The sequence below is a fragment of the Ictalurus punctatus genome, chromosome 15, assembly GCF_001660625.3.
Source record: "Ictalurus punctatus breed USDA103 chromosome 15, Coco_2.0, whole genome shotgun sequence".
NCBI classification, from domain to species: domain Eukaryota; kingdom Metazoa; phylum Chordata; class Actinopteri; order Siluriformes; family Ictaluridae; genus Ictalurus; species Ictalurus punctatus.
In genome coordinates, this window is record NC_030430.2 from 10,021,311 (window position 1) to 10,045,226 (window position 23,916).

At 40.7% G+C, this 23,916-nt stretch overlaps 1 protein-coding gene across 8 annotated transcripts in view; it reads left to right on the forward strand.

The window, feature by feature from the left end:
• zbtb46 (zinc finger and BTB domain containing 46) overlaps positions 1 to 23,916 on the forward strand; it is a 190,875-nt gene that overhangs the window by 101,304 nt on the left and 65,655 nt on the right. The gene's annotated exons all lie outside the window — the stretch shown is intronic.

Below are 23,916 nucleotides of genomic sequence, written 5' to 3' on the forward strand. Positions count from 1 at the left end.
GCTCTGTTCCCAAAAATTCTATCGAGAGTTTGCCAAGACAGTCTATGTCTGCTGCTAGTAGCACCTTATTGGCCAGCTCGAATATGGTTCTCAGAGATAATATCCCTGCTAGATGACACTCCTTGGGAGATTCCGATCCACGGGGATCCACTGTAGGCCTAGTGAACTGTGCAGTAGCTACAGTCCTGGAGTTCTTACAAGAACATTTCTCAGCGGGGTGGGCTCCTTCTACAATCAGGGTTTACGTGGCTGCCATTTCGGCCAGTCATGCCCCTGTTGATGGAGCCTATGTGGGGCACCATCCTCTAACTTTGAGGTTTATGTGTGGTGTCAGGTGGCTAAGGCCCATCTGCAGGCCGCGTATATTTTTCTGGGACCTTTCTGTGGTCCTGAAATGTCTGTCAGGGGTCCCATTTGAGCCCTTAGAGTCAGCCTCTGAGAAGCTTCTGACTCTAAAGGTAGCTCTTCAGCTGGCCCTGACGTTTCTTAAGCAAGTAGGAGATCTACAAGTTCTCTCGGTTGCCCCTTCCTGCCTTGACTTTGCCCCTGGATTAGCCAAGGCCTTCCTGTATCCTATGCTGGATTATATTCCTAAGGTGCCTACATCAGCTGCCCTCCCTGTGGTATTGCAGGCTTTCTGCCCTCCTCCATTCCGTACACTGGAACAAGAGAGAATGCACCTGCTGTGTCCAGTAAGGGCTCTCTATACTTACGTCCACTGCTCCAACTGGCTGGTCTGCTGGTCTGCTTTGGCAGCGACAGTAGAGGTGATGCTATGTCAAAGCAGCGCATCTCTAATTGCATAGTGGAAGGGATCTCTATTGCTTATGAGGTGCGCAGTCTCACTACGCCTCTGGGCATAAGGGCTCATTCCACTAGGGCGGTTGCCTCTGCGAAGGCTTTGTCCAAAGGGGTATCCTTACATGATATTTGTACTGCTGCTGCAGGGTGGTCTACGCCACACACATTCATTCGTTATTACAGCCTGGATATTCATCCCCCCCGGGCTCGAGTGTCTTGCAGCGACCCTCGGGCTTGGGTCTTTTTGAACAGGCCGTACCCTCAGTATGACGGAGCGGGTATTCTCGTTCCCATAGTGTTATGCTAAACGCAACGTCAAAGTTCCCTTTGAAAGGGAACGTCTTGGTTACGCATGTAACCCTGTTCCCTGAGAAGAGAACGACACATTGCGTAGCTTTGTCATACCGGGGCAGGCCTGTGAATTGCGCCTTCACTTCAGATAATAGCCCACTATGCTCTGCTCACACCTGAGGCTGACGACACGGCCCATCACGCTGTGGTCACGCCTGAGGCCGACGAGATGGCCCACCATGCTCTGCTCACGGCTGAGGCCGACAACATGGCCTGTCATGCTCTGCTCATGGCTGAGGCCGACGACACGGCCCATCGCGCTGTGCTCATGCCTAAGGCCAACAAAATGGCCCACCATGCTTTGCTCAATGCCTGAGGCCGACGACATAGCCCCCCATGCTCTGCTCACGCCTGAGGCCAACGAGACAGCTTCCCAAATTTACCTCCCACCTGAGGCCGAGACAGCCTCCCAAGCCTTGTTCCCCCCTAACGACCCCGGTGAGCCTGCCCCGCCTCATGTCTGCTCCTCTGGTCCTCTTAGAACCAGCAATACTATAGGCAATGCCTTCCTCGAGACTTGGGGGTCGTGTGGACATGTTGCCAGAGAACCAGGATCGCTGTTTTTTTAAGCGCCCTGTCACGGATTTCCCCTCGCACTGAGTGCCGAAGCATTCAGCGCACATGAACTGCCCGAAGCATCATTTTCAGTGACTGTTTAGTTTTGGCACATGTATTTTTTTTTATTTCTGTCCTGTCTCTGACCCTGTTGTGTTACTGGTTATTTCCTAACATCTCAACTGTTTTGTGTTACCACCATTGATTACGTTAATTATTTCAACCCCTCCTGTGTCTTTGTTTGGTGCAAAGTATTGTGCATTTCTGTGTTTTGCCACCATAGTCATACTAATGCTTTTATTTCTGTCCTTGTTTTGCGGTGTTTTGATCCTGTTCTCATCCTTGTTTCTCGATTCTAGTCTAAGCCCTATTTATGCCCATTTGCTGATTGCCTGACCCCTTGCTTGTTTAATAACCATGTTTTTGTCTTCCCTATTGGATTTGTCTGCTAGCCTCTCTAATAATAATAATAATAATAATTGTATAAAATTTTATAAAAAGTTTTATTTATATAAACTTTATACAGCTCAATGTCGCTTTACAAAGTATATATGAAATACATAAAATATATACAAAAAACATACAACACAAATGTAATAAATTGAAAAAATTTTATTTAAATTAGGGATGCACCGAATGTTCGGCAACTGAAATTATTCGGCCGAAAATAGCAAAAAAAAGCACTTTCGTTCTTCGTATAATAAGTGAAAAGGCCGAATAAATTTGACAGAACAATGACGTGTTTGATGACGTGACCAAATAGCCTAGCAACCAGAGTGAGGCGCACAAATGTCACGACCTCCACTTCCGGCAGCGCGCTCAGAGAGATGAGGGGGCGCGCGCATGCTCGAGCTACGTGCACGAGTGGTCAGCGAGCGCATGCTCTTCGGATGTTGACAACCGTGACATTGTTTGCTGTGGACACGTTTGTTTGTGTTGTTTCTGTTCCGGAGTATTCTGTCACGTGGAGAGACATAAGGGAGTAGAGTACGGAAGCAGGTAAAGACATATTTATTTAAGGGCAGGCAGACAAATCCAAATCGTAATCCAAAAAACATAGTCAAGACAGGCAAAGGGTTGGGCGATCGGCAAACAGGCATAAACGGGGCAAAGCAGGAATCAAAGTCACGATCACAGAAAACAGGGTCAAAACACAAAACAAGAAACATGAACTAGTACTATGGACTGGGAGCGGAAAAACTAGCGGGGACTAAATGAACTAATCTGCAGTTTAAACTAACAAGAATTTTCATTTCGGTGCATCCCTAATTTAAATACATTTCAAACAGATATGTCTTTAGCTGGCTCTTGAAACTAGGCAGAGAAGTGATGCTATAGAGAGTAAGAGGTAGTGAATTCCACAATTTCAGAGCAGCAACACGAAATTACCTTCCATCTAAAGTGGACAGCCGAAATCTAGGTATGGACAAAAGGCCAAGTTCTGATGACCTGAGGAACAGAGTAGGGCAGTATGGATGAAGTAAGTCAGACAAGACCATTTAGTGCCTTGAATGTTAAAAGTAGTATCTTAAATTGAATACATGATGCCACAGGTAGCCAGTAGAGATCATGCAGAAGAGGAGTGATATGAACATTAAAAAAAATAATAAAGCTTTAACTGCATTTGCATCCATATCTATATACATTACATGATAGATGACCCCATAAAAATTGAAGAAATAATACAGGCAATAAGTTTCATGCAGAGTGGGAAGGCACCCAGTCCAGATGGATTCCCTGCAGAAGTTTACAAATTATTCTCATCCAAACTGGCACCCTTTCTGTGTTTACTGTTCAAGGAGAGTATCTATAAAGGGAAGTTACCCCCTACTATGACTCGGGCAACTATATCAGTCCTACTGAAGAAAGACAAGGATCTCCTGGACTCCCACTGACCTTCTGGGTTGTGATTACAAAATCCTCAAGGTGTTGTTGTGTTCCCTTGAAACGGTGATACCTGACTTGATTGATCCTGACCAAATTTGTTTCATACCAGGGAGGCAGTCATTCTCTAATATATAGCGGTTGTTCAATATACTCTACTCCTCCCACTCAACCAGTCAGCCAGAGCTCATAATCTCTCTTGATTCAGAAAAAGCTTTCATTTTGGTAATGGATAAATGTGGGTTTGGCCCATCTTTCTCTTCATGGATTAAAATATTGTATACCTCGCAGATTCAGTACACAGAAACTCTATCAGATCCAATTACTTAGTACTGCACAGAGTAACTCAACAGGGGTGCTGTCTTTCACCATTTTTATTCAAACTAGCCATTGTGCCACTGAGAATGCAACAGAGCATTGCAGGTGCCATTAGAAACCAAATAACACATACGATATGGCTATACTTGGACAACCTTTTACTGTACATATTGAACTCAAAGGAATCAATTCCCAAGCTAACATACACATTACAACAGTTTACAGGCTACAAATTTAATTCATGGCAGCATCCACTGATTACAGCAGCTTTCCCTTTAAACTAGAGCATCAATCGTTCACTTACCCAGGTATAAATGTTACATCACTGTACAAGGACCTTTATGGCCACCACTTCAACTGCTATTAGGCCACATTAAACATTACTTTCAAAGATGGGCAGCTCTCCATATTATGTTGGCAGGCCAGGTAAACACTGTCAAGATGATAATACTGCGATAATACTTACATTTATTCCAAATGATCCCCATTTTACTAACCAAGTCCTGTTTAAACAATTGAATTGCCATATCACCACGTTCATCTAGGGCAGCTCCACTAGACAAATAAAAAGAGTCTACTTAGAGATGCCCAATTTTTACTACTGGGCAATTAACATCTCTAAATTGAATTATTAGATTTCAGTGTTTAGAAACAAACAGACCAAAATGGGTCTCTATTGAACTTATATCCAGCACGTTACATTCACCTATTTCTATCTTGAGCTGCTCTTTACCTATCAATTTAATTGTTCTCCAAAGACTCAAAGGCCAGTTATTAAAAACTCCCTTAAAATGTAGTTTTAATTAAAATTTTTGCTTCAACATTTTTCTCCCGTTAGTGGACAACCATCTGTTCCCTCCATCCCAAATTGACACTGCTTTCAAAACATGGCATAGGAACGGTTTGGTATTATTTGGTCACCTCTTTGTCGAAGGTACACTCGTTTCATCTGAAACATGTTTTATTTTTTTCAGATATTTACAGGTGTATAGTTTCATTAAGAAACACTTCCCATTTCCCTCCTTACTACCTAAAAATGCAATAGATGCTATATTGTAATGTGACGCTTATGGGAAAGGGAGGGGGTCTAAAATTAATTTTTTTAAAAAATACAAGACATCATTGAATACTGCTAAATTGGCATGGGAGGAGGAATTAGGTTATACTATCTGATGAGATGTGGTGATGTAGCTTAGAACATACCACCTCTTTCTGCATAAGACATAGTCTCAACCAATTCAAAGTCATGCATCAATTGTGCTTCTCGAATGCCAGAATATACCCTGGCAACAACCCTTAGTGCACGAGTAGTTGCCACGGTCACAAAGGTCACATGCTCTAGTGTTGCAATTCACTAGGTAACTTCTGGGTGAGGAATTTAAAGCAATTTCCTGGAACTGCTTTGTCTTCTATTTCACAGAAACATTGTTGTCCCCAAGTATACCGGATTACGTAGTTCAGCTGGAGGGCTTTTCAATTGACTACTCGGATTGGACTGAATTATCCAGTAAAAAAAGTGCAGGTGGTGTTTGCTTCTGACTATGCCTTGGCGCCCTCGGTCTGGAACGTGACGTGGCATGTCGCCTCGTCAACCTCTAGCTGGAACTTTGCATGGGAGGCCGTCTCTTCGAACTCGGACAGGAACTTGGCTTGAGAGGCCGTCTTGTCGACGTTGGACAGGAACGTGGCTTGAGAGGCCGTCTTGTCGACGTTGGACAGGAACGTGGCTTGAGAGGCCGTCTTGTCGACCTTGGACAGGAACATGGCTTGAGAGGCCGTCTCTTCGACCTCAGTCAGGAACGTGGCTTGAGAGGCCGTCTCTTCGAGACAACGTCGTCTCGAAGAGACGACCTTTCAAACTGAAGCGCATGCTCATGCACGAGCCAGGTGTGCGAGCCATTTGCGAACGCACGCTTTTTGGTCTTCAGTGACATTGACTTTGTTTACGTTAGGCACGTGCTTTTGTTATGATTACGTTCTGTCTCCGCCCCGTTTTGTCATTGGTTGTTTCCCGAATGTGTCATCATTTTCAGCTGTCCCGTGTTTAGCCCATGATTATGTTTGTTATATAAACCAGTCGTGTCTCTGTGCACATTGCATAGTATTGAGTTTATCTCATTACCAAGCGATTGTTTCCTTGTTTCTCATTTCGTTTCATGTTCAATGATCTCGTTTCTAATTTCTTAACTCTGATTCTAGCCTCGCCCTATGTATGCCTGTTTGTATATCACCTGACCTTTTGCCTGTTATAAGACCACACTTTGGATTACCGTTTTGGATTTGTCTGCCTGCCTCTCTCTATAATAATCTTTTACTGCATCCATCCATCCTAACCTCCATTACGTTCCGTTAGTGAAAAAGATCCATTACATGCTTAACGTGACAGAGCCTAACAGGAGGTTTTTTTTAGAATTCAGTCAATTAAGTCTGTTAATATGAATTAATAACATAAGTTAAAAAATCTTACTTTAATCTTCAGAGTTTAGTTAATGTGTTAATGTTAATTTGAGTAATGTGTTTTTTGTTTATGAGACCAGTTACTGTGAAACAACTTGTTGAAATGGAGAGAATTTGCATTTCCTTCAGAATTGTGGAATTAATTATTATTAATTTTAAAGAAGGTATAAAAGGCAGAACTATCGGTATCAGCCGATATCACTCTGAATAATTGGTTATCGTATCGGCTGAGAAATTTAGTATCGGTGCATCTCTACTGAAAACTCAAAAGCGCATAGAGCTCGAGCTTCAGGTTTCCGAGCACACTGCAGGCTACAGCGCTAGCTTGAGGGGAAATCATTACAATTGCCCCTCGTGCCAAGCACTGCAGGCTGTGGTTCTCACCATGCATTGCAGCTTTCAGGTCCAAAGTGCCTACCTCCGTGTTGTCATGCGTTTGTTTACATTGCCATGTGCATCTTGTTTTGGTTCACATCTTGTCTCTGCACGTGTCTTATCATTGATAGTCTCCCTAGAGTGTCATCAATACGTTCACCTGTTTTCAGTTTATCCCTTGATTAGTCTTTGTATTTAAGCCCTCGTGTTACTTTGTTCATGGTAGTGCTCAGTGTTCCCTAAACTGATTTACCAAGCCTTATATATTGTATCTTGCTATTTTGGTTTTTGATCTTGCCTTGTTGCCTATTTCTCTTTTTTTGGGATTTTGGAATTACCCACACTGCACTGTTTGCCAATTGCCTGCTTTCTATCTGCACTTGTTTTTGGTTTTTGCTTTATGTTTTGGTACAGTTTGCCAGGTTTAAAAAAAAAAATTAAATGCTAACCTACATTTGCATATGCCTATGACTCTATTGCATGACAAAAATACACCATAATCAACTGAACGACTAATAAGTTAGTAAAGATTTATGTCTGTGAAATGCTAGTTACATTTACAATTAACAAATTACACTTAATTACACTGCCTAAATTTTTATATTGGGGTCTGCATTATGCCGTTATGGTTATTAATGTGATTAGCTATTTTTATTAGTATTTAGCCTATACTACTCTACTTACTACATTCTCTATGATTAATGATAATATAGATTTTGATTAAGATTAAATTGGTGAATAAAGAAACTGGAATTTCTTGGTGGAATTTGCATACAGTCAGGTGTGACCACATTATTACTATTATTATTATTATTATTATTGTTGTTGTTGTTGCGAATCATACCTCTGTGGTTCCCCCTGCTCACCACCAGAGGGCACCATCACCTGAGTATTGATTTTTTCCCCTGGACTCCATTTCCCATAACCCCATACCTGGAACAGATTGCTTCTACATCTGATCCCTATCTATCCGACTATTTACCACACACACTCACTCATCGCGAAGTCTTGTTTTTCCCTGACTGACATTACTGAGCACTTCACTGTTATTTTGCCTTGCCGTGTTTCACCTTGATCTGTTTTCCCTGTTTTTGAACCTTTGCTGCCTGCCTATTATTTCTACCACACTTATATGAGTATTTCCTGTGATTGTTTGCGTCCTGCCCTGATCCTTTCCTGTTTTGTGACTATGTCTCTGTTTTTGCCTTGGATTTATGTCGGGTTTTGCCTGTGATCTACATCTGCCTGCCTTTATTTCTGCTTTTATACGTAATAAAGCTGCACATGGATCCCAACTTCATTGACTCATCATGATAGTAATCTTCGCCAAATCCCGATCCAGCAGCTCTCTTGCATTTAACAACAGAGGTCTCAGCTCAAGCTATAGTATTGGTGGCACATCATCAACAACTCGAGCAGCTAACATCACTATCAGAGGAACTAGTAAAAACACTGCAACAACTCAAATTACCCACGCCCAGCCCACCAGCTCCTCCATCTCCCCCAGCAAATCTTCCTACCCCTTCTAACACACGCACCACGAATCCAAATCTCGCTTTCCCTGAGAAATTCGACAGCTCACCTGCCAACTGTAAGGGTTTTTGTACTTCAGTGCTCACTGTTAGTTAACCAGCAACCCACACTATATGCTACTGATGAAAGCTGTATTGCCTTTGTTTGTTCACTGCTGACTGGGAAGTTTTTGGATTAGGCAACAGCAGTGTAATAATGGTCAAACCTTTCCTTCATTCAGCAGATTCCTCCAACGATTATGTGAAGTGTTTGAACACTCGGTGGGAGGCAAAAATGCTGGTGATCAGCTGCTTTGTCTCAGGCAGGGGAAAACACTGCCGCTGAATATACTCTCACTTTTCTTACATTTACAATTCAAACTGGGTGGATTGAGGATTCTTTAAAGCTGTTATTTCGTAAAGGACTGAGTTTAGAGCTTCAAACAGAACTGGCTTGCTGCGATGAAGGAAAGTGAATTAGCCATGAAGGAAAGTGAATTCAGTTTATTGAATTAGCCATCCAAATTCATAACCTTCTCAGAGCTCAAGGACCCACCAACACTGTAGTATCTAACTCAGCTGCTTCTTACAACACAAATGAACCTGTGCCCATGCAGATTGGACACGCTCATCTTACCTCTGAAACAAGAGACCGTTGTATAAGACAACATCTGTGTCTGTATTATGGTCAAGCGGGACATCAAAGGATCTCCTGCCTGTTCGACCACAGCATCGCCCTACTGTGGTGAGTTCATGTTGTTTATTAAACCGCTCAACTTCATGTGTTGAACTGCCAGTTATTCTAACATTTTCTGGGAAATCTGTAATTACAACAGCCATACTTGACTCTGGGGCAGCAGGTAACTTTATTGATGAGGAATTCTCATGACATACTACTAAAACCCTGTGTTTCTCTCTTGGCAGTGGCAGCATTAGACAGATGCCCCCTAGGGTCTGGTCATGTTCATCACACCACCACACCACACCACAGGATATCTTACTACAAATCAGACCAGTGCACACTGAAACCATTCGCCTGTATATCATCCAATCACCTCACCATCCATTAATCCTAGGATTGCCTTGGCTGCAGAAACACAACCCTCAAGTTTCTTGGAATGGGAAACAAATTACTCAGTGGAACAATTCTTGCATCTCCAGTTGCTTAAAACCTGTATCTCCAAGGACCATTAGAGCTGCTGCTGTTCGAGTAGAACCCTCTATAATTCCCAATCTGCCCCCTGAGTACTTTGATTTAGTTGAAGCCTTCAGCAAGATGAAAACCTCACAACTTCCTCCACATTGTTCCAGTGATTATGCCATAGTTACTACCTGATATCACACCTCCACAAGGCGGAATTTTTCCATCATCCCAACCGGAGTCTGAGGCTATGAAGTTCTATATCAAGGAGGAACTTTCCAAGGGCTTTATCAGACCTTCAACCTCGGCAGCATCAGCTGGGTTCTTCTTTGTGAGCAAGAAAGATGGAGGGCTTTTCCCATGCATTGATTATCATGGTCTTACCGAAGTATTACACAAGATTTGATCTGCGCAACACATATAATCTTGTCCGTATTCGTGAGGGGGATTGAGTGGAAGACAACATTCTCCACCAGCACAGGGGACTATGAATATCTTGTCATGCAGTTTGGGCTGGTCAATAGTCCATCTGTAGTTTCAGACTTTATCAATGATGTCTTCTGAGACACGCTGAATTATTGGGTAATCCCATATATCAACAACATCCTCATCTACTTCAAAACTTATGAAGATCATGTCAAGCACGTTCGAGCTGTCCTGCAATGTCTCATCACTCATCAGCTATATGCCAAGGCTGAAAAATGTGAGTTCCATCAGACGTCGGTATACTTTCTAGGCTATATTATCAGTCCCGACGACGTAGTGATGGATGACAGCAAAGTAGGGGCAGTGTTAAAATGGTTGCAACCTACTATGATAAAGGAGCTGCAACTTTTTTGGGGATTTGCCCATTTTTAGACATTGACATTGACATTTCAGTACTGTTGCTGCACAACCTGACATCGATGCTAAAGAGGGGGGGCTCTTGACTCTCCTGGTCCCCAGCAGTTATCCAGACCTTTCAAGATCTGAAAGCTTGTTTCACCTCTGCACCCATTCTTCACCATCCTGACCTTGATCGCACATTCATTGTCGAAGTGAACTGTTCTATTACTGGCATGGGATCCATTCTCAGTGGGATCCATTTTCAGTAGCCATCGCTCCACATTCAAGCCAGGCCGGGGATATCAGGTCATCTCTCTATGGTGTAGAAGAGAACGCTCCACACCTGAACCTCAGAGAGCACGGTCAGTTCATGCCTGAAGCAGACGTCATGACTAATCAAGTTCTCCCCATGCCTGAAACCGACATCACAACAAACCAGGTTCTGCTCACGCCTGAAACCGATGTCACGACCAACCAAGTTCTGATCATGCCCAAGACTGCTGACATGGACAACCAAGTTATGCTCACGCCCATGTCGGCTGACACGGACAGCCAAGTTATGCTCACGCCCGAGTCGGCTGACACAGACAACCAAGTTCTGATCACGCCCGAGTCTGCTGACACGGACAACCAAGTTATGCTCACGCCCAAGTTGGCTGACACGTACAACCAAGTTGTGCTCACGCCCAAGTCAGCTGACATGGACAACGAAATTCTGATCATGCCCAAGACTGCTGACACGGACAACCAAGTTCTGATCATGCCCAAGACTGCTGTCATGGACAACCAAGTTATGCTCACGCCCGAGTCGGCTGACACAGACAACCAAGTTATGCTCACGCCAAAGTTGGCTGACACGTACAACCAAGTTGTGCTCACACCCAAGTCAGCTGACATGGACAACGAAATTCTGATCATGCCCAAGACTGCTGACATGGACAACCAAGTTCTGCTCACGCCAGAGTCTGCTAATACGGACGACCAAGTTCTGCCTTCCTGTTCCGCTTAGGACGTCGCTCTGCCTTCCTGTTCTGCCTTCCTGCCTTCTCGCCCTGCTGAAGCTGATGACCCAGCTTCCCACGCATGGGTGCTGTCTAGTGACCCCTGCAAACCTGCCCCAACCTCATGCCTGCCCCTTGGCTCCTTGAGGAGCCTGCTCTCTGTTGAATAATGCCTGCCTTGGGACCTAAGGGGTTGTGAAGACATTTTGCCCAGAGCGCCAGTACCGCCAGGGGAAGGAGAGTATTTTGGCGCTTTGGGAGAAGCGCCCTTGGGGGGGTTCTGTCATGTAATCAGAGAAGGAACTCTGAACTACAGTTCCCAGCAGCCACTGCATCACATGACCACCTGCACCTGAATCATGTTCCTGTTAACGAGCACTCGTGTATATAGCCACAGTTTGCACTGCATTCTTTGTCTTATATTTGTCCTTCGTAGCGTTGTTCTTGCTGCTGTGTTGAAGTCTCTGGTTTATGTTTAGTTTTGCCATAGTATTTTGCCTCAAGGTCATGGTGTCTTTTTGTATTTTGTTTTGTTCTTTATTAAACTTTAAAAATTCTGCACTTGCATCCATCTCCACCTTGAAATCGTGACACTGTTAATGTTATTAATGTCATTAAGTATTTCGTTATTTATTTTTAAATTCAGTAACTTATGAAACTCGCCAAGGGCCATGCTAACTAATGAGTGTGATGTAGCTTAGCTATCTAGCGGACATTAGCTAATGTTAATCAAGCAATATTGACAACTGACAAGAAAAGTAAATGGGCAAAATAAAAAATCACAGACTCTCTGCCTGTCCAACCTCTGCCTCCTCTACATCGGATGCCAACGATACAGAGACTGATTTGATCAGTGAAAGTTCTCAGGTACAGTCATTCGAGCCGGGCTCAGTCAGTATTCAGTCACTGCCAGATGATGATAGTGAAGCGCAGCTAATTGAGTCTCCTGTGCCTGCGGCTCCCCTGCCACAGGGGAAGGCAGCTTAAATCAGCGTAGCTACGGGAGTTTACCTGGTTACGTTATGACATGGGGATAATGCACTGCACCTTTTGTTCTCAAGATGGGCACAAGATATTTTAAACTGGTTAAAACCGAATTCTTTAGTGGTTAGAGTCATTTTAAAACAGAAACAGTGAAGAAGCATGGTAACAGTAAAAAAAACATAAGAACACCAGGGACTGTGTTATTGCTAAGTCTGCCCCTCGTGTCAACCCAATATTGAAATCTATTAAATGTGTCAGTGATGAAAGTGCAGAAAAAGAGATGAAAGAATTGAAAATAAAATGTAATATTACATGACTGCAGTGTAAGAGATACCATTCACAAAGTTCAACTTCCAAATTCTACTGAAGAAGAAGAATGGAATGGGTGTGTCAAAGACATATGATCAACACAGCATGTGCAGAGTTTGTAGGTTGCATTGCCAATTAATTGAATTTAACTGAGGAAATACAGTGTCATCACATACTATAGGCACATATCTGATGGAACACCTGTGACTGACCTAGTAGGATTGGCCAAGTGTAATCACTATCATGCTAATGCAACCCTAAACACTATCAAGTCGCTGCTTGAAAATGCTGACCTAACAAACCCAAACTGTTGGGTACACAAAATTAATGCTTTGGGAGCAGACGGTGCAAGCATTGACATAGGCACAAATGGAGGAATAGGAGCATATTCCAGACGTGAGATAGGTGAACATGCCCCATCCATCTTAAGTATATCCTATTGGCTGGAATTGGCGATGCTAAGCACCCAAAGGTCAGTGCCAATGATTGAGTGATTCTATAATCTTCTGCAGCTTATGTGGAAAATACAGTGGGGAAAATAAGTATTGAATGTGTCAACATTTTTTTTCAGTAAATATATGTCCAATGAGGCTATTCACATGAAATTTTCACCAGACTTCAGTATTAACTCAAGATATCCACACATATAAAGAAATTCAAACATTAAAGTCCATAAATTAAGTTATGTGTAATAAAGCGGAATGACACAGGAAAAAAGAATTGAACACGCTAACTGAAATTTATTTAATACTTAGTGGAGAAGCCTTTGTTTGTAATGACCGCTTCAAGATGCTTCCTGTATGAACAAATTAATTGGACACAGTATTCAGGTGTGATTTTGGCCAATTCTTCTAAACATATTGTCTTTAAATTTTGTTCAATTGGATTCAAGTCATGTGATTGACTGGGCCATTCTAACGCCTTGATTTTTTTTTTTTCTCTGAAACCAACTGAGAGTTTGCTGTATGCTTTGGATCATTGTCCTGCTGGAACGTCCACCCACATCTCATCTTCATCATCCTGGTGGATGGCAGCAGGTGCTTCTCAAGAATCTTCCAGTAAAGGGCTCCATTCATTGTTCCTTCAATTTATGAAGACTCCCAGTACCATGTGATGAAAAACAGCCCCGCACCATGATGCTTCCAAACAGCCCCACACACTTCCAAACTTCACTGTTGGTATAGTGTTTTTAGGGTGATGTGCAGTGCCATTGGTTCTTCAAACATGGTGTGTAGTATGACAGCCAAAAAGTAAAATTTTGCTCTCGTCTGACGAGACTACACTCTCCCAATATCTCATATGCTTGTCCAAATGAGTTGTAGCAAACTTAAAACGAGCTTTGACATGCCTTTTCTTTAGTAATGGAGTCTTGCGGGGTGAGTATGAGCAGTGGAGTGCATTGCCTATTGTTTTCTCTGTGACAATGGCACCTACTACCTCCAGGTGTTTCTGGAGCTCTTTCCGAGTGGTCCTCGGCTCTTGGGCTACTCTTCTACTATTCTTGCGAAACCTTGCGAGGAACTCCTGTACATGGCCAGTTGATGACGGAGTGATGTTGCTTCCGCTTGTGGATAATGACCCTAGTGGTGCTTACTGGAGGATTCAGAAGTTTTGAAATACGTCTGTATCCGATTCTGTCAATGTGTTTTGTAACAATAAGGTTGTGAAGGTCTTGGGAGAGCTCTTTGCTTTTACCAATCATGAGATGTTTCTTGTGTGACACCTTGGTAATGAAAAGCCTTTTTATAGACCATCAGTTTACTAACCCAGCTGATATTAATTTGCACTGATAGGAGGTATAATTACTTATGGATTTACCTTGGCCTTTTCCAAGGCCTTACCTTGACTTGGAGAACTGCTTTTTCATAGCATGTTCAATACTTTTTTCCTGTCATTCCACTTTATTACACATAACTTTATTTCTGGATTTTAATGTTGTGAATTCTTTATATTTCCAGATTTCTTGAGTTAATACCGATGTCTGGTGAAAATTTCATGTGAATAGCCTCATTGTAAATATATTTATTGAAAAAATGTTGACGCTTTCAATACTTATTTCCCTGACTGTATATCATTTCAGTCTTAAAAGCAAGTGGGAGTTGAGGACAATAAGAGCAGAGTTAGGCCTTATAGTACAAAATCCATCAGCTGATAAAACTCTGAGCTGTCTTCCACACATTTATTGGGCACTCTCAGTTTATTCAACAAATTATGCAACAGGACATGGGCAATATACTGCTGTGCATTGTCACATGTAGAACCCTGCAGCCACATCCAAAATTATAGGAATGTGGAAGGGGAAGGCTGCAAGTAGCTACACTGGCATAACCTTCCAAAATACCAGACTCAAGGGCCCCCAAAGTCATGCCACTTTCAGATATGATCTGAATACAGCTATTGAGTAAACAGTTGACCATAGTGTTATGGTAGAACTAGAGAACAGATTTGGAAATATGATGTCAATTGGCACATAGCAGGAAAATTCAAAGTTATCACAGATAATCAATTCCTTTTCAGTGTTGTGTCATGATTCATGGCCAGAAGATGTTGTTAACTATGGCAAGGAGTAGGTTGACACACTGAATAGCACACTATTGACACACAGTGAATTGGTACAAAGAGTGGATGTGGTGTTATAACTGTGCAGAGGGAATGGATAATGCTGAAAACATTAGTGAAAGGTCAGTTCATGGAAAAGTCATATACTGAGTTATGTTGAGTGATTCTAAGGAAGGAGTCATTCTGCACAGAATTTAAGAACATTATTCACTTAGTTGAAATTATGCTGGCACTTCCCATATATGTAACTCAGTGTGAAAGAGGATTTTCATCACAGAACTGAATCATTCAAAAGTGCACAGTTCCCTTAGTATGGCAACACTGAAATACTTATTGAGGATAAGTACTGAGGGCCCCTCACTTGAGCTGTTCAAGCATTGGTTCTCAGCCAGCAAAAGGAAGCACACACCAAACTGTACTTGCTGGCCAAGTGACACTGACATGGGCATGGTTGATGACACTGACTCTGAGTTTGAGGAATATTCAAGAACTACCTGTACATAATTAACAGGCAGAACTGACCAGACAAGGACAGCAGTGAAGGCAGTGGGAAAAAAAGACTGAAAAATCAGTGTGAGGAGGTAGAAGGATCAAGCAGTAAGTAATTGTGAATTGTTTAGAATTCATAGATATAATACGTTTGCAGTATTCATATTCAGGGCCAGAGCACTGCTGGTTCGAAGCCCTAATGGATCTGCTCCATTTATTATTATTATTATTATTATTAATAATAATAATAATAATAATATTAGGGTCTGAGCACTGCTGGTGCGAAGCCCTATTGGATCTGCTCCGTTTATTTTTCTTCTTCTTCCGTTCTCAAATTATTCGCATTTTAGAGGGCCTAAACATACCCGAAAACTCACGAAACTTTGGAGACACGTCAGAACCGATGAAAATTTACATCTGATAGGGGTTCCAGAATTGAGTGTGGCAAATGGCTCAATACCACCACCTACAAAATATCTCCAATGTGCGCATTTCGCTATGTTTGACCTACATGTACGAAATTCGGTAAACATGTGTATCAGACCAATATGCACAAAAACATCTCTTGAACCCATGCCCTAAATTACCTTTATGCCAATATTCAATTCTAGTCATAAGGCCACCTGCTGCCAACATGGACTGGCATGTTTTACACTAACTCAGACATAATGTTCAATCTGCACCAAACTTCACATATTTTATTATGTAACTGAAAAAGCAGAGTGAGGAGGTAGAAGGACCAAGCAGTAAGTAAGTGTGAATTGTTTAGAATTCATAGATATAACACGTTTGCAGTATTCATATTTAGGGCCCAAGCACCACTGGTGCGAAGCCCTATTGGATCTGCTCCATTTATTATTAGGGCCCGAGCACTGCTGGTGCGAAGCCCTATTGGATCTGCTCCGTTTATTTTTCTTCTTCTTCTTCCGTTCTCAAATTATTCACATTTTAGAGGGCCTAAACATACCCGAAAACTCACAAAACTTTGCAGACGCGTCAGAGCTGGTGAAAATTTACATCTGATTGGGGTTCCAGAATTGAGTGTGGCAAAATGGCTCGATAGCACCACGTACAAAATTTTACCGATGTGAGCCTCATTTGACCTACATGTACGAAATTCGGTAAACATGTGTAACAGACCACCACTTGTGCAACCACTAAGCCACCGTGCGCCCCCCCCCCCCCCCCCCCCCCAAGGCAAAGATAAAAAAGACAATTTTAAGGCTTTGAGTGTTCCCAGGACCACAGTCCCAGGACCATAATTTTGAAATGAAAGAAGCTTGGCACAACCTTGAACCTTCTTAGAGTTGACTGTTCAGCCAAATTGGGCGTCTGGGAAAGAAGGAATGTTGGATGTCTACCAGCCTGTTGTATGGTCTGATTAGATGAAAATTTAACTCTTTGGGCAGAACAGCTAGCATTACAACCCCTGACAAAAATGATGGTATCACCACACTTGGAGGATATTCAACCAGATTTTTTACTTCGTAGCAACTAAACAAATCACAGATATGACACAAAACAATTTTTGTTGAATAGCTGAACATTCTGGCTTTGTGAAACATACCTCAAACAAATTAAATTACATTATTTTAATTAATGGCGTATTTTTGTCCAGATCAAGTAGAGGGAATTAATCATGGAATCAACAAAAAAAAATCACAACTAGTACATTGTTGCTCCTCCTTGGGCTTTTATATTGGCCTGAGTTCTTTGAGGTATGGACTTCACTTATGAAAAACAATATTCTCCATCAAATTCGTTCCAACTTTCTCAAATAGCTTTTGACAGATCAGCTTTGCAGGGTAGAGCCTTGTCATAGACCAGGTAGATCCAGATTAACTTGAGATCCGGACTGTTTGCTGGCCATGTCATTGAGTTGATATGCCTTTCCTGAATAAAAGCTTTAACACTCTTTGCTCTGTGGCAAGATGCATTATCATCGATGGAATGAGAAGTGTCCAATATTTCAATGTACACCTGTTCATTGACTGTTGAGGTCTCCTTTACCTGACATGCAACCCGATATCATAAATGAGTGGGGAAATCTGATTGTTTTCTTCAGGCAGTCATCTTTATATGTTTCATTAGAATGGCACTAGACAAAACTTCTAGCATCATCTCCTTAGCCAATGCAGATTCATAATTCATCACTGAATATCACTTTTATCTAATCAACACTCCATGATTGCTTCTCTTTAGTCCACTGTAACCTTACTTTCTTCTGTTTAGGTGTTGGTGCTCGTTTTTATTTTGCTTTTCTATATGTAAATCCCATTTCATTCAGTCAATTTCTTACAGTTCTGTCACAAACATTGACTCCTGTTTCTGCCCATTTGTTTTTCATTTGTTTTGTTGTGTTTTCTATTTTCAAGGAATATTGCTTTGAGTTTTCTATCCTGATGCCTTGACGTCTTCCTTGGCATACCCATGCATTTTCCTTTTATAACCGTCCCATTTTGTTTATACTTGCACAAAATTTTAGACTGGGAACAACCATCATCTTTTGCCACACTCCATATTGGATTTCCTTCTTGAAGGAGTTTTATAATCCTTTCCATTGTTTCAATTGACAACTTGTTGGGGCTATGTTTCCTTTCAAATGTCCACAGTTAAGGTCTGTAAGCCCTTTATTTTAACTGCAGAATAATTAGCATTTTTAGACTTGTACTGGTATTTGTTTTAGAGATGCAAATTACAAGGTGATTCCATAATTTTTTCCTCAACACTGAGTGATTCCATAATTTTTTCCTTTACTTGGTCTGGGAAAAAATATCCCATTAATTAAAATAATTATATTTTATTTTGTTTGAGTATGTTTCACAAAGCCAGAATGTTCAGCTATTAAACAAAAATTCTTTAGAGTCATATCTGTGCATTGTGTATTTGCTACAAAGTAAAAAAAAAAAAAAAAAAAGCCGGGTGAACATCCTCTAAGTGTGGTGATTTCATAATTTTTGCCAGGGGGTGTATGTCTGAAAAACAGGCACTGCACATAACCTGGCTAATACCATCCCTGTGGTGAAACATGGTGGTGGCAGCATCATGCTATTGGGTGCTATTCAGTGGCAGGAAGAAGGAGGCTGGTAAAAACTGAGGGATGGATGAGTACAGCCAAATACAGGAACATCATTGAAGAAAACCTCCTCCAGAGCACACACAAACTCAAACTGTGGCAATAGTTCACCTTTCAACACTCTGAATGTCCTTGCATGGCTCAGCCAAAGCCAAGACCTCAGCAAACATCTGTGGAGAGACCGGAAGATGGCAGTTCACAGATGCAAGCTGATTACAGTAGCTCTCCAATCCAAGCTTGAGAGAATCTGCCATGAAGAATGGGATAAAGAATCTAAATCCAGGTGTGCAAAACTTGTAGAGATGTGTCCAAGAGGGCTTGTAGTTGTAATGGCTGCCAACTGGGCTTCTAAAAAATATTAAATAAAGGGTCTGAATACTTTTGTGAATAAGAAATTTCAGTTTTTGATTTTTAATACATTTTTTTGAAACTCTAAAAACATGCTTTCACTTAATCATTATGGGTGATTAAGTGTAGCTTCATGGGTAAAAATAGCATTTGTGTCCTTCAAAATCAAATCCACAACACAATAAAGTAGTGAAAATACTGAATACTTTCTGAATCCACTGGATGTGGGCCTGACCAAATCTGTTGCCACAAAGATGCAGATGGATGCAGTAGCATAAAAAAATTCCCTTCAATGAAACTAAGATGGCTAGCCCAAACCTATTCCAGCATGATAATGCCCCTGCGCACAAAGTGGGGTTAAAAAAGACATGGTTTGCCAAGGTTGCTGTGGAAGAACTCTAGTGGCCTGGTCTCAACTCCAACAAGCACATATGTGTATACTTGGTCAAGTGTCCACATACTTTTGGCCATCCAGTGTACGTACAGTTGTTTATTACAGCACAACAGATAGCCTTACCGTCTCGCAACTCCACAGTCCCTGGTTTAATCCTAAACTCAAGTGACCGTCTTTGTCTGTATGGGATTCCTTAGTATTCTCCAGGTTTCTCCCACCTCCCAGGAAAATTCCCATAGGTGGATTGGCTAGGATACATTGCTCATAAGTTTGAATATGTTTGTGATAAACTGGCATCCTATCCAAGGTGTATTCCTGTCTCACGTCCAGTGTTCCTGGGATAGACTTCGGATTCACCATGATCCTGACCAGGATAAAGTGGTTACTGAAAGTGAGTGAGAGTTCTGCATAGTTTAATTTGGAACAGATTTCTCTGCATTTTCAATGTATTTTCTTGTATTTTGACAGAAATTTGAAAAATTAATATTTGATGTTTTGTGCAATTTCATGAGAAAAAATATTTTTGGACTATATAATATATAGATATAGAAGCAAAATTATTTACACTATCCAGTGTCACCCAGATGAGGATGAATGTATAAATTTTAGAGACTGTTGTGTGTGAAATTTCCAGGACCTCAGCAGTTCTAGCACCAACAACCATGCCACATTTAAAGTCACAGAGATTAAATTTTTTCCCCATTCTGATGTCTGATATGAACCTTAACTAAAGCTCTTGACCTGTATCTGCATGAATTGTGCTACTGTCACATGATTTGCTGGTTGGATAACTGCAGGTGTTCCAATTTAAGTGGATGGTGTTTAGGGTTAACGACTTGTGCTTAGGGTTGCTGTCTTGCTGCACTTTCCCTTGAGTTGCAGTTCATCGACAGATGTCATGATATTTTCCTTTAGAATTTGCTGGTATAATTCGGAATTCTTTGTTCCATCAATGATGGCAAGTCATCCTGGTCCAGCTGCAGCAAAACAGGTTCAAACCATGATACTACCACTAGCATGTTTCATAGATGGAATAAGGTTCTTATGCTGGAATGCAGTGTTTTCCTTTCTCCAAACATAACGGTAATCATAAACCAAAAATTTTATTTTGGTCTCATCAATTCACAAAATATTGTTCCTATAGCCTTCTGGTTTGTCCACATGATCTTTAGCAAACTGCAACAATGTTCTTTTTGGAGAGCATTGGCTTTCTCCTTGCAACCCTGCCATGCACACCATTGTTGTTCAGTGTTTCCCCTTATGGCGGACTCATGAACATTAACATTACATTAACTATTACATGTCTTGCTCTTGGTTGGTCAACTACTCCTAAGGAGGGTAACAGTGGTCTTAAATTTCCTCCATTTGTACACTTTCTGTCTGACTGTGGACTGGTGGAGTCCAAACACTTTAGAGATAGTTTTGTAACCTTTTCTAGCCTCATGAGCTTTAACAACTCTCTTTCTGAGGTCCTCAGAAATATCATTTGTTCATGCCATGATACACATCCACAAACATGTGTTGTGAAGATCAGACTTTGATAGATCTCTGTTCTTTAAATAAAACAATGCACTCACTCACACCTAATTGTCATCCTGTTATTTGAATTTGAGTCTAATTTCACCTTCAAGTTAACTGCTAATCCTAAAGGTTCACATACATTTGCCTGTCACAGATATGTAATATTGGATCATTTTCCTCAAAAAATAAATGATCAAGTATAATATTTTTGTCTCATTTGTTTAATTGGGTTCTCTTTGTCTACTTTTAGGACTCATGTGGAATCTGATGATGTTTTAGGTCATATTTATGCAGATATATAGAAGATTCTAAGGGGTTCACAAACTTTCAAGCACTACTATGTATGTTAAAGGGCCTCTGAGCTAATTGGCTGTCCTGCATTGCTTTTCATTAAATGAAGATGAAACACTCCTTTTCACTTCAATGTAAATAGGCATGTATGAATGGCTATGGACTAAACAGCAGTAATCTGTAAACCAGGAGTAATTAAAGGGTTGGTTTTGCAGCATAGTGTCCATCTGCGGACTGTATGCATTGGGGGTGAATTAAAATTTGACAGTGTTTGCATAGTATATCAACCTTGTTTGCTAACTTATTTAAAAAATGCAAGAAAGAAAGTGGTTTTATATTAACCATCTGTGCTTATCTATCACATATATAATGCCTCTAAAATTGGCAATCTACTTTTATATCACAACATTGTTCACTATTGTTTTAAAAGATCTGGGAAGGATAGAATATATAATCTTCAAGTGACCTGCCAGAAACAGACAGTGAGAAATGGAGGGCTGTATCCACAATGTACATGAAGAGAAAAAGCATGGCTGAGGCTGTGTTAGACTTAACACCCACATCAATTTAAAGTACAAATTTTTAACATGCATTGCATTTTGTATAAAATATTTGAAAAGAAAGTTTAATGTTAATGTTTTATCAGCTGTTTTTCTATATCAACATGTCTCGTATCCTTATCATCTGGTATGACAATCCATCATGTGGTGTACGGTAGGGCTGCACAATTAATCGAATATTGATCAGAATTACGATTTTGACTGGCCACGATTAAATGTTCGACTGCAATATTAACGTTTAAAGTTTGTTCTCTGCTCATAGAAAACTCTGCTGCAGATCAAATCAAGCGCTTCCTAAACTTACAGCCAATTGCTATAGAGTGGCGCAAGGATAACGTCATTTTGTAGTGCCAAAAACCCCAGAAACAGGGTTTGCATTTTAGAGCTCGAGTGACCAGCTTCACTGTGCGCTCCAGTGCTTTGCGCGAGGGGAAATCATGAAACTAACATGATGCTAAATTGCACTATAGAGGTTGCGGGGGCATTAAACGTCATCACGCCGAACAGGAAAAAACTTTGCAGATAAACTCAGGGATCTACAGTGCAACTATTTCACACACATTTGCGATTGAAAAGTATTTTGTGAGACCGGGAATAAATATTTATTCGCACCGTTGCGAGTGACCTGTTCGGAGTTGTATAATACTATCGGAATAAAAACTACAGGAAGACCAAAATGCATCTACACCACGCAACAGTTACTTTCACACTGCTTTTCATCTCCTCAGTCAACCGAACAAGTGTGGAAATACTGCAGAGAAGCCATTATGATGACGAGAGTAACTCTGTACATCATCTGCTTCTCTCAACTCTCTGATCTCACAAACCGCCATGTTTAGTGATCTCGCAAAATGGCCTAAACTTGCACCTGCTCATGTAGACATAGCGGCTTCGCGGGGATTAATTAATAATAATGCTAACGCTACAAGGTGGGTTTAATTCAAACTTCTTTATTAAATAATTCCTCACCAATCATAATCAAGAGTAGACTGTTCCATCTGTAAACATACAGTATGCTGCCGCTCTCCTTCACTAACTAATTCACTTCATTTAAACTCACGGTTGCCAGATATCACTAGAAAAGTCAACTCCAGTTTCCATGTTTTGATTTAATCCCCCAAAACACAACATTATCAGCGGACATGGACATTGTACTGGGAAACCGATCTAAAAGAAACAACTGATAAACAAACAAACAGAAAACTAATAAAATGTAAAGACCGAAAATGTGCTTAGTTATAAATAAATAACTTAATATAAAAAATAGATATTATAATAACTTCATTACATATAAATAAAATGGTAAATTAAATTATGTTTAATTATTATGGGTTGCATTTAATATCAATTTGACATTAAGCTTAGTAAGCTATTTCCTTAGAAAGCTATGAGCCTTTTTCCTAATATGGATCATGCTTGTGTTAGTTTGCTTTTAATTAGGACTCTTTATTGTTTAAGATATTTAAAAATATATATTTTATGCTTGTTTATTTATCAATTAACCAACAGTATTTCTCATTGCTATTATTTTAATTCAATTAACAGTGACCATGAGCAGAGAGCTTACATTTAACTGTTTAGGACAGACGTCCTGATTAAAACTTAAACAAAAAAAGATTGGTATCTGGATCGGTATCTGCTATAAAAATCTTGATCAGAGCATCAGTAATGAACACCATTAAACCAAAGCGCTTTGCATCTGATGGGTAAATGAACTCACCCTATCACATCCTATATGAGATTATTCAGATATATATATATACACAATATACACAGAGCAGTTTGAGAACTGACTCCAGCCCAGAACCATGACAGTGGGAAATGTCTAATAGTGTAACTTTAAATATATTTAAGAGGAGCAGACTTCAAATACTGAACATTGATGTTTACTGTATTTGTTTACAATGTGGAACAGGTTAACGGTTGTTTTTTGCATACTGTCTGTAAAATTAACTGAAAATATTACATTTAGTTTATCAGAAGGTAAATCAATGTGTCTTGGCTCACACTATGTTCCTAAATTCTGTCATAATTGTCCAGCTCAAGTTTTCTCATGCCTACTTTTATTTACTTTTATTTATGGCACATTAACGTTACCATCTCTAAAAAAGAAAAAATGTAATAAATAAATAAAAACTAAACTTCAACTGCACTCCTAAATTTTTG